Genomic DNA, 11,585 nt, shown 5'->3' with positions numbered 1-11,585 from the left:
GTGAGGAAGTCATTAGTAGGTCATTGGAGGAGTGAAGAGAGCAGCTGGGGGAGTATTTTTCTATCGGGTTAGAAAGGTAAGTGGGACAAGAACTGTGGAGGGATTTGAAGGCAAAGCACAGGAGCTTGAATTTGATTCTAAGGTGAACTGGAAGCCAATGTGGAGAGTTGCAAAGAAAGGCAGCGGAAAAGGAGCAGTGGGAAGGCTGTGTATGGGGTAGGTAGGTGGGAAGGCTGTGTATGGGGAAGGTAGGTGGGAGGTCTGTGTATGGGGTTGGTAGGTGGGAGGTCTGTGTATGGGGTTGGTAGGTGGGAGGTCTGTGTATGGGGTAGGAAGGTATGTGGGACGGCTGTATATGGGGTAGGTATGCAGGACGGCTGTGTATGGGGTAGGTATGTGGGAAGGCTGTGTATGGGGTAGGTATGTGGGAAGGCTGTGTATGGAGTAGGTATGTGGGAAGGCTGTGTATGGGGTAGGAAGGTATGTGGGACGGCTGTGTATGGGGTAGGAAGGTATGTGGGAAGGCTGTGTATGGGGTAGGTAGGTGGGAAGGCTGTGTATGGGGTACAGGAGAGATGATTGTAAGCTCTTCGGGGCAGGGTCCTCTCATCCTGTGTCACGTATTTGTCTGTCATTTGCAACCCCTATTTATTGTACAGTGCTGCGTAATATGTTGGCGCTATATAAATCCTGTTTATTAATAATAATAATGGTAAGAGCGTGTACAAGGAGTTTGGTGGTCTCAGGAGAGGTAGGGGTGGACTTTGGAAATGCTGCGCAGGTGCCAGGACCTGGAGATATTCAAAAGAAGAGTGGGGAATCAAAGGCAACCCCTATGAGGGTCACATAGCCATGTTGTTAACAAAAAGATTCCAGGGAGATTTTAACAGTGCTGTAGAGACAAGATGAATTCTGAGTTTCTTAACCTGCCAGCCATCTATAATGAGCAAGAAACCCTCGAAATATATTTCATTATATATGCATTTTAAATTCTTCTGTGCAATGCTATACAATGTATCTAGTTGATCTCAGGATCTCTCTGTCTTGCTGCAGCCTGAAATGTTACAATGTATCAAACAGCTGTGACCGTCAGTTCCGGGGCTGGCCACTAGTTGGCAGCATTTTCAGGGGATTTCCATAGCAGAGGAAGTAGAAAGGGACTTTCCAGCTGAAGGGGCGGGCACGGCGTGCAATGGATGGAGGGTTAAGTGAATCAGTCTACATTCGCCCAGCAAACCGACAGAAGTGGCTGCTGCATTGAGCTCTGTGTAAGTAGCATGCAACATGCCATCCTGTCAGTGTGGGGAGAAGGGGGTGCTGCTGCTTTGGTGCCTGTCCCCCCTTCTCCTGCCCTCCCTTACACCCCACCATGCTTGTTCCCTGACTTTTCTCTGTCCTGGGGGGTCTATATGTGGGAAGAACTAATACTGGGGGGCTGGGGGGTCTCTTTTTGAACCCCTTTTGCAGAACAAAAACTTGCAGGCAGCCATTGTTGTGTTGTGTATGATGTGTATCATGGGTGTCATATGTGTCATATGTGTGGGTTGCGGTGACTTTTGTCTGTGGCTGGTCTCTGTTGTTGGGTCACGGCTTGGTTCTGGCCGGGGGACGTTGACTAAAAATCTCCAAAGGGTCCAGCAATAGTAAAAAATGCTGCGTATCTTTTTTTAGTTTGTTTTACTTTGTTTTACTTTGAATTCAGATTGTAAAATCGCAGCATGCGCGGCATTTTGATCATTGATGGTAGAGAACGGCCTTAATATATTGAATGCATGACACTACAGATGGATTCATTGTGGTCAGTTTGTCGCTGTGGGCTAAAAACGGGCAAACCTACACAGCTGATTGTTATATTTGATGGTGGACGCCGCATTGGACTACAGCAGAACGGAAGGTTTAGAGATAAATTCCGCTTGCCAGCACGCTTGGTGTTGTAGGTGATCAATAAACAGAACTGATGGCTCTCTATGGAGTAAACTACACGAGTAGCAAACAGTGTCACATGATCACAGACTGCTCCATTTGGTTGCTACTGTAAGCACGGATCTCGTGATTTCCTATTGGATTGCGTAGATTGGGACGGGTTGCTTTTTACCTAATGCACAGGTAAAGGTGATCAGGTCAAAGCATTGAGGGGCTTTTTGCATTTCTCTGATCCGTTTTGGGCAGTAATGCCCATGCATTAAATGCGTTAGCAGTGCGTTATTCCATTCCTTTATAAATTGCACCCGAATGCAGCAAAGTTTTGTACAGGCGCTAGATTTTCTGGTCATTTATGTTATGTCTTGGGTAAAAAAAAAACTAATATAAGTACAGCAATCTCACGACATTAGTGAGATTGCTCTACTAGACAAAGACTGACTGGCAACGACTGCTATTGTTTACTATAGGCAGATGGGCATCTTCCTTTCGCCCTGTTATTTGGATAGAATAGACTAGCGTTGTCTGTACAACATTCATTCATTCCGACCGTCTCTGGAAGCAATCACTGAGGGCGCAATCAACACTCCGCGTTAGACAATACCCACGCCTTGCGGCGCAGCACCATATACTGTAACGCATTACTGCGGATAGCAATGGATGGCGACTCTCACGCTCTCACCATGCACTCGGGTCTCTGATTGGGCCGGGATATAATCTGCATGGAGTTTCAATGTTCTCCATATGTTTGCGGAAAAATTCCTCTGGGCAGATTGGTTTCCTACATTCCAAAAACATACTGGTGGGTTATTGACTTCTCCCTACATATTGACTCCGACTATGTGAATGTGATCAGATTATGGAAGGAGTGGGTGGCGTGACTACAGACTGTGTAATATCTTGGGGCTATATAAATACACATAAAAAAAATAACAAACTATATCAGAAAAAATGCTAAATGTACTTTCTGTTTTTACCTGTCGGTCACTCATTGGCTGCCTAAACACAAGAAGCACTTAAATTGTTATTATTAATAAACATGATTTATAGCGCCAACATATTAAGCAGCGCTGTACATTAAACAGGGGTTGCAAATGACAGACAGTGACAGGGAAAGAGGACCCTGCCCCGAAGAGCTTACAATCTAAGTGGTGGGGGAAGTAGCACACAATAGGAGGGGAGATATGGAATGGTGGGAAGTAGTAAAGGCTTGGGCCCTCTGATTTTGATTTTTTTTTTTGATTGCTTGTTCCTCCTGTTTCTGTCATGTTGGATCCAGTTTATATTCATCTTCTAAACTTTATTACATGGTCCTGGAGATGTCTAATTTTAGTTTTGAAGAGAAAGTATATAAATTCTGCTTTGTTGGTACTAAGAATAGACAATGAGTTTATGGGAAGGTTTTGCCGCAGTTAATGGCACTAAAAGTTCCTTTTACCTGTCGGCATCGGTACTTAAGGACGGTTTGGTTGTATGACTTTTTGTAAGATACTGATGCTTGTCTACATTTTTATCTTAGCATGGGTGACCATTGTGTGCCTTTGGATCTCTATACTGATCTGGGGGTGAGCAGAACCTATTTTTGGTATAAGAAATCTGAAATGATCATACTGTACTACATAAAATTACTTTTACGTTTTCCTACCCCGAATGTAAAAAAGAAAACATGATCTGTTTGTTTTGTTGTGTGATTGTTTTTATGTGATTGTATTAGCTTGTTGTGGTATGTGGCTTATCTACCTAATATGAAAGTATATAAAGTCTGTGTGACTGAATGGTGGCCATATACAGCACTGTATTGGCAGCTAAACTAACCGTTTCCATTTCTAAAAAAAAAATCAATAGAAAAAATCAACGCCGCCGCTTTAATAGATGAGCAATATCAGGGTCCTGCTGTGAAAATTGGGATATTGGTCACGCTAATTATTGATCCTGAGAATCATTTGTACATTATAACTATGGCAATAATACTTATTGTGTCCAGGACTTGTGATACGGCCACGTTCTGTGCCTCATATGATGGATCTGAACGTGCGTGGTCTGAAACCAATATCCATCATCATATTGTTAATGTACCAGGCATAAGGATAAGCGCGCCTTTTTGAATTTGCAATGAGTTCATAAGTTAATAGATCATCTACAAAAGAGTTTTTAAGTATTTGATACTGTACAGGGATATGTGGGGGGCTGTTATAATTTACAGAACGCCATTCTAGATCTTGTTCATGAAACAGATTTGTTTGATCGATTTTAAAAGAATAGAAGCTTCAATTCTGATAATTGACGGATACTGTTCTCTTTTTTCTGAAGCATCATGATATGGAATGTAGTGTTGAACCTAGAATCGGGTGATAAGAAATTGTAGGTGGGTTGCAGCCTCTGTTTTGTGACCCAGGTCTTTCTTAACAACCCAAAAACTGCCGGGTGGTTACTGAAATGTGCCGGGTGGTGCGCCCAGCTAAAAGGGGCCGGAGAGAACACTGGAATTTTTTTTTTCTCTGATTGTCTTATATAGAAGCAATATGATTCTTCTACCGACCAACATGCAGGAAGAATATAAACCATTAAGTAGGGGAATTGGTAAGTAGTGATATCATGCACACTGGTACTATAAAGGATATTGCCCTTTTATGTTTCTGAAGAGGTTCAGGTGGAGACTTGATGACTCCGCTGGGCAAGCAATGAGATGATATAAAGTCAGCTGTGGAATGTGCCAAGCTTCAGCTCATACTTCCTCGCTGACTGTACAGCCCTAGCACAGACGTCAAGCTATGTCATTCTTTTGGCTGTTACCAGATTGTGAGCACATGTGTTGTGAAACCCGTAATACAAAGCTGGTGACATCCTTCGGCTGCTTCAGGAGGTTGCCTGTGGTGACTCACCGTGAAGTTGTCTCCAGGATGTTGGGTTCTTTCCTCTGACTGTTTCTGAGTTTTTCATTCCTCTGTTACACGTGTGCTGATTTCATTTTAAATTTTGGAACCTTTGTGGCTCATGAACTAAATCTGTCAATACGACTTGGGATGATTCTCCCTATAACGGATACAAACATCCACCATGAAGTGCGTTTATTAACAGTATGGTAGTTATGAAATGTCTACTTCTCTCCATCTCTGGCGTCTGATACTTGTTCCCTGAAGCTGTATCATAACCAGTATTTTCAGTGTAAGTATTGCTTTGTAAGAATATAGCTTCTGAGTGATGTTGACATTTCTATGGCTTGTCAATATTCTGTTGAGATTTTCTGTTTAGAAAATGTGATAACAATGTAAATAAATGCATTTGCTGAATAAAATAAAAGGTGTAGCGATAGCAATCTAGGTTGCACTTTGAACTAAAAGTGTAAATCAGAAATGCTGCCAGATGTTTGGTAGTACTGGGGGATTTGTGCCTTGGCATTGACCATCCTATGGTCCTGGATTCTTGGAAATTTGGTTTGCCAACAGTTAGGAGTCTGAATCACAACTGTGGGAATCGAAAACATTATCTGTCAAGTATTGGACAATACACGTGCGTCAAACTTTGGATCAACCCCAATTCTTTTGCCTGGAGCTCCTGTATCAGCCCCAGACCTTTAATCGGTCCTGTACGGTACATTTTTAGACCTCAAATCAGCCCAAATTTTCACCTTTAGACATCCGCTAAGCTCAAACTTCTAAATCTTCAGATTGGGTCTAATTTGCTTCAGCTTTACACTTCAGACCAACCCCAATTTTTGCACTTTCAGAGCTTAGATCTGTCCCTATTTCTGGATCTTTACACATCAATATGGGGCTCAATTTTTGCATTTTGGGACCTCAAATCAGATCCAAAGTTTACACCTTCAGACTTGAGATGGGCCTCAATTTCTGCACCTACAGACCTCAGATCAGCCAAACTTATACACTACAGATTAGCCTCGGTTCCTGCGCCTTTATTTCTCAGATTATCCCTGGTTCCTGCACCTTTATTTTTCAGATTAGCCCCAGGTGCTGCATCTTTATTTCTCAGATTACCCCCCGGTTCCTGCACCTTTCTCAGATTAGCCTCGGTTCCTGCACCTTTATTTCTCAGATTTGCCTCGGTTCCTGCACCTTTATTTCTCAGTCTAGCCCCCAATCCTGCACCTTTATTACCCATTATTTATTTATTTACCCATTTTCGGCATCATCAGAAATCTTACATTCATAACTGATGCAGTTGGCTTTTCCCCTTGGAGAACAAAGAGGGAATGCCAGTGAATTTTTTCACTTGCTTACACCTGCATGCCCTGTCAGGCCTACTCTGGATTTGGGAGATGGGGCTACAGCTGACGTTTAGTGATATCAGGTAGGCTTTTCAAAAAAAAATTATGAATGTAAGTGGGCTATAGGCATAGAGGGGTGAACTATTGACATCCATTGTGCTTTTAATTACAGTCTATTAGGGGGGTTCTGTATTTAAGAGAACAGGGGCCCCATGAAGGATCCCCTGGTATGGCAGTCCAAGCTTGAGCACATGCCACATGATGATTTTGCAATGACATTGTATGGCTTCCTCCCCTCCCTGCACGCATGCTTTAGATCCCTGCACTAGTATAATGACATTGTCAGCCATGCTAACTTTTGTGATGGACTCCTAAAAACAATTCTAGACTGAATAACATTCCAAAGGTATTTTATATCTTTTTCTTTTGCGTTCTTAAAATTCCACCTGGTGCTGATACTTTTTGTCTTATTTCAATGTGAAAGAAAAGAGGTAGGAGATATGTGGAGCCCGTTATACAGGCAGCATCGTTTGAAACCATTCCTTTAGTCTTAGATTGTCCTAGATTGAAGCCATTCCTATAGTCGTAGATTGTCCTCCTAGACTGTAAGCTCTTTGGGGCAGGGTCCTCCCCTCCTGTATCACTGTCTGTATTAGTCTATCATTTACAGCCCCTATTTAATGTACAGCGCTGCGTAATATGTTGGCGCTATATAAACCCTGTTTATTAATAATAATAATAATAATAGTAATATAATGGTGCTACATAAATCCTGTTTATTATTATCAATAATAATAATTTTAAAGCGTAGCAATGAGATTTCTGGTAGGAGAACAATGTGTGACATTGTATAGTAGTGAAACAAAAATTGCATAGCAAGCTTAAAGGAAACCTAAAAAAACATAAATATAGCAGCTGACATTGCTGATTTGGTTTACAGGGTTTACAGAATGACTAATCCTCCAAAAAGTAAGGAAAAGTTTGAACTCTTCAGTCTTTATTGGCTGCATGCTTGTGATTTCCTAGGTAAGTGTAGCTAATGCCAGGATGTAAGTGTAGCTAATGCCAGGATGACAGCCCTGGAGCATGCACCAGGTAAACAATAGGTAGGAGGAGTAGATTTGTCCTGCCAGGTTTAAAGACTCCAGTTGTAAATGTAATACCTAGCTGGGCTAGCACTCTGACTCTCCTTACATGAACTTAATGTAGATCATTCAATAGACTGAGTGGCAGCTGCATTTCAATCCAGAGAACAGTGAAGGAAAAGTTTGGGACAGTCATGTGACTGCAACTTGGTGGTCCTTTAGGCAAGGAACAACTTTTTATCCTCTAGATCAGTTTTCTTGACCTTTTTAAACATGGGGAACCATCGAAATAACTTTCAGGTTTCCAGGGAACCCCTCCTATAATTCCTATATCCACAGCTCACGGTATATTAGTGTGCTGGTCAGTGGGAAGAATTCCTCTTACATTGCTGGCCATTGGGTAGAATGTCACCGTTACAGATAGCCAAAAAAGATCATTGGTGTCACCTAAACTGACCTGAGAGGATCAAACTGCTCATTGCACAAGGACCCCTAGCAATCTTTGGAGGAACCCTGGTTGAGAAACACTGGTTTAGAGCTTGTTCTGTTCCTTTCTAAATGTCACTATTTGCGTAAAAAAGTAAGGAGGTTCTTGATTTTGACACCCTACTTCAAAAAAAGTCTTAAAGCATTGCACTATGGTGTATGCCAAAACCTTCTTTTTGAGGTCTTCTTATTAAATTGAACATAATTGGTCTGATTTATTAAAGCTCCCAAGGCTGGAGAGGATACATTTTCATCAGTGAAGCTGGGAATGGAAGTCATTTTCTATTTGCTAGCAAATGTTTTGAATCGTGGACCAGATCCATTCCAGGTATGCTGTATCACCTAGCTTCACTAATGAAAGTGTTTCCTCTCCAGCCTTGAAGAGCTTTAATAAATGAGACCCATTGGTAGAAAGAATAATGGTACAAGTTATCCCTTTTTGGCTTTCTTTGGCTATTCTGGTTGTATAATATTACCAATTGTTGTTGGTTCCAACAGTTGGCAGTGGCTAATTGATGAGCTTTTGAAATGGCTTCTTGTAGTCCAGGCAAAACTCCTTTAAAAAGAACTTGGTGTTCTCATTTTATCAGCAAGCTGTTTTTGGAGATGCCGCTGCTAAACTTCTCCTTGGCACGCGCATTTATTGGACCATTTGGGTGAATTAAATACCTGATATCCCCACAGGCACACCATGGTCTCTTCCACTTACTTAAAGATCCTGTAGGAATGTAAGAGCAGCTGGAAGGAACCACCACCTATGCCAGGTGTTCTTTACACCCAGAAATGTGGAATACTTGCAGCATCCAGGGTGAAGCAGGGTTTTACCAACGTAATCAAATTTTATGGTTAAAACAACACAATACATGAATTTCATCTGTTACATAGTGCAGTCAATTAAAAATCAGAATTGCTGCTTTTCAATTATGAATGAACATGAATCTAAAATTCAAATCCTCCCAGTGATTTTATTCTGCCTAAAAAAACATGAGCGGAAAAGACAAATACCAGCTGTGTTTTTCTATTTTACAATTAAAGGGTATAAACCCATAATCTTTATTTCAGTATGATTGGCATTATGTCTCATTGTTCCCTTAACAAGTTATTTTTGTATGAATGAGTTTGAAAATTTCCTATCTTCTCTTCCTACCAGTACAAAAAAGAAAACCTAATGCTACAACTTGCTAAAACACTACATATTAATTTAGCAGTAACATAGTCAGCCTGTCTTGTACTCTCCTTTTCTTTTTTTTTTGCTCATCGGTTCTAAGCAGGCCACCTGTACACCAGATATGCAACCCAACTCCACTCAAAAAATGTCAACTGCAGCTGTAAAAATCTGCTGGTCAGTATCGGCACACACTGCAAGAGTTAGGGTCATATTGGAGTTGTGACCATAGTGGTTGGTAAACCTTTTGTGCGTGATTGCGGCAGTATGCAGCACAGTTCCTGGGAGCAAAAAGTTGCCTTTGGACACACAGTTGTTTTTTTTCTGCACCTCAGCCATACTCAACTGCACCATAAAACAATTGTGAAACCCTACAGTTGACACTAAAGAAACAGCATAGTAATTGGAGTAGTAGCAAGGCTAGATTTCCCAGAAGTCTACCCAGGCCACTAGGGGCAGGATTCGAGCCCATACCAATGCCTTCATGATTTCTAGCTGTCGTCTCTGCCCTGTCTGGGGACCTTGTGCCTGGCATACTGTTCCCTTATCCTCCTCCTTGTACATGAGCAGGAGCCTAGGCTCCCCAAATAATCTGAAAAGATTTAGTATGGGCTGCAGGGGATATTATCTCCGAGCAACCCCACGTGACTCTTACCACGATTCAGGTAGCAAGAGTAGGAGCTGCAAGTTGTCAAATTGACATTACCGGGGGTGTTATTAGAGGTGTACAGAGTTGGGCAGAAAGAAGGAGCAGCACGAGCTATCTGACCTAGGGGAGAAAAAAGTGTAAATCCTGCCCTAGGTAGTAGCAGAAGATAATTGGGGTGGTATAGGAATGCTTGGGAGTGACTGCACATTTTTTGTCTGAAATAGGCCTTATATTGTTCCCTTGGTCTACAAAGTAAGTATCAATACTTACCTGCTCTCCCAGCATTTGGTGCACTCATTTGGTACCGGCATATAGGCAAGTCATCACCTCTATCACATACAATGTAGGACCCCTGCAATGCTTTGCTTCATGCTATTATAAAGTATTTCATACAAGAATATTTTGCACTTGAGTGCAATGTGCAATATCTTAATTGCATTTTCTTTTCAAATCAGGGACCTTCAAAGCTTAGAAGTGACAAATATACTCTGGCTTTGCAGCAAATATTTACCGTGTATGTGAGTAGGCTTGGGAGAGTTGTGTTGCAATAACTATGTACTTGTGAAAGTATTAGGGGATTTTCCTTAAAGGGACAGTATGTTCCAAAGCTATGCAGCTCCTGTACAAAACAAGCCACTGATATTTAGAAGCAGCTCTCAATTCAAACCTACAGTATACTAATCCCATTTTTTTTGTATATTTTTGTGGAAATGTGTTTGTTTTTTTGTTTAAAGCCAAGCTTTATTTATTTGCATGTAGAGAATAAAGGTATTCAGTTCAGTATTCAGTTAACAAAATGTTAAAGATGAAGGCAGGGCAGGAGACGTGAGATTTCTCTGCTGCAATTGGGAAACATTTACAGGTCGTATTACTGATAGCGTTTAACCCTTTTAATGTTGTGTTTATTATCATGAAGGTGCAATTATTTTTTGTGTTTTTTATATATATCCTGGAATTCAGGTTGAATGCATTTACTAGTTCAGATGCCTGAATCTGACTTGGATTCAGGTTCTTTTATTTCCTCTATATAGCAGTGAGGGGGGCAGCATTAGGAGCCAATCAGATATGATGCATAGCTCATGTGCCTCAGTGAATATAGAAAACAGGGAAAACTGGTCTAAACGGAATCTAGCCCATGATAAAAATGACATCTGTTGCATTGGTGGCTATGGGTTGTGGTTGCAATGGTTGAGGTGTCATTGGAGATTGGCAACTGTATGATGATTAAGGTGTTGTTGGTGCTGTGATTGGAACAGTATGTTACAATAATGATGAGATTGAGGTGTTGTTGGTGGTCGCTGTTGTGGTGAGAACTGTTCTTGTGGTGATCTGATGTTTCAGTTTCATTGCTTCATGGTTTTTGCTGTAATGGGAATTGTTTTGTTACCTTGAAGGTCAAAATGATTGATGTGTTCTTGAAGAATAATGCTGTGATAGGAAATATATGTTCTCATATTGATCTGATAGTTGGGGTATTGGTGACGATCTTTTCTGTGATCTCTTTGGTACCATAATAATATAAATGATGGAGGTGTTCTTAGAGATTGGTGCTGTGATGGGAACTGTATGTTCTCTTACTGATATCGGTGATCTTCCCAGCCCCTTCTACTTGCGTGCACCACGCGGCTGGTTACTGAAAGGTTGGGTCACAATACAGGTACTGTCACCCTCCTACAGCTTGTTCCCACCAAGCTTTTAAAAAAAGTCTGGGGAAAATACTGAATCTGATAGTTGTGGAATTTCTAAACATTGATCCTGTGATGTAAACTGAATGTCAACGATTGAGGTGTTGTAGGAGTATTTTCTCTTTTGAACCTAATGGTTAAGGGGTAATTGAAGATTGGTGCTATTCTCATATTGATCTGATAGTTGAGGTGTTTTAAAGATCAGTTTTGTGATGAGGACTGAATGTTACCATGGTAAGATGTTAAGGTGTTGTCAGAACTTGAATTGTGATAGGAACTATATGTTTTCCTGTTGATCTGATGGTTGGGGTGTTGTTGAAGATCGGTTATTTAATGGGAACTGTATGTTACTATGATGTTTTAAATGGTT

At 41.2% G+C, this 11,585-nt stretch overlaps 1 protein-coding gene across 3 annotated transcripts in view; it reads left to right on the top strand.

Moving 5' to 3' along the window:
• Window positions 1-1,155: 1,155 nt before the first annotated feature.
• Window positions 1,156-11,585, top strand: part of TRAF3 (TNF receptor associated factor 3) — a 74,653-nt gene continuing 64,223 nt past the window's right edge. Inside the window, exon 1 of one of the 3 annotated variants that reach the window (XM_072428545.1) lies at window positions 1,156-1,268. The gene's annotated coding sequence lies outside the window, so the exon portion shown is untranslated. Of the gene's footprint in view, window positions 1,269-1,537; window positions 5,086-11,585 lie in introns of those variants that run through there. The other 2 variants (XM_072428541.1, XM_072428544.1) reach the window with 2 other exon arrangements.

This window comes from Pyxicephalus adspersus, chromosome 12 (genome assembly GCF_032062135.1).
Source record: "Pyxicephalus adspersus chromosome 12, UCB_Pads_2.0, whole genome shotgun sequence".
Lineage (NCBI taxonomy): Eukaryota > Metazoa > Chordata > Amphibia > Anura > Pyxicephalidae > Pyxicephalus > Pyxicephalus adspersus.
This window is presented reverse-complemented; position numbering and strand designations above follow the sequence as displayed.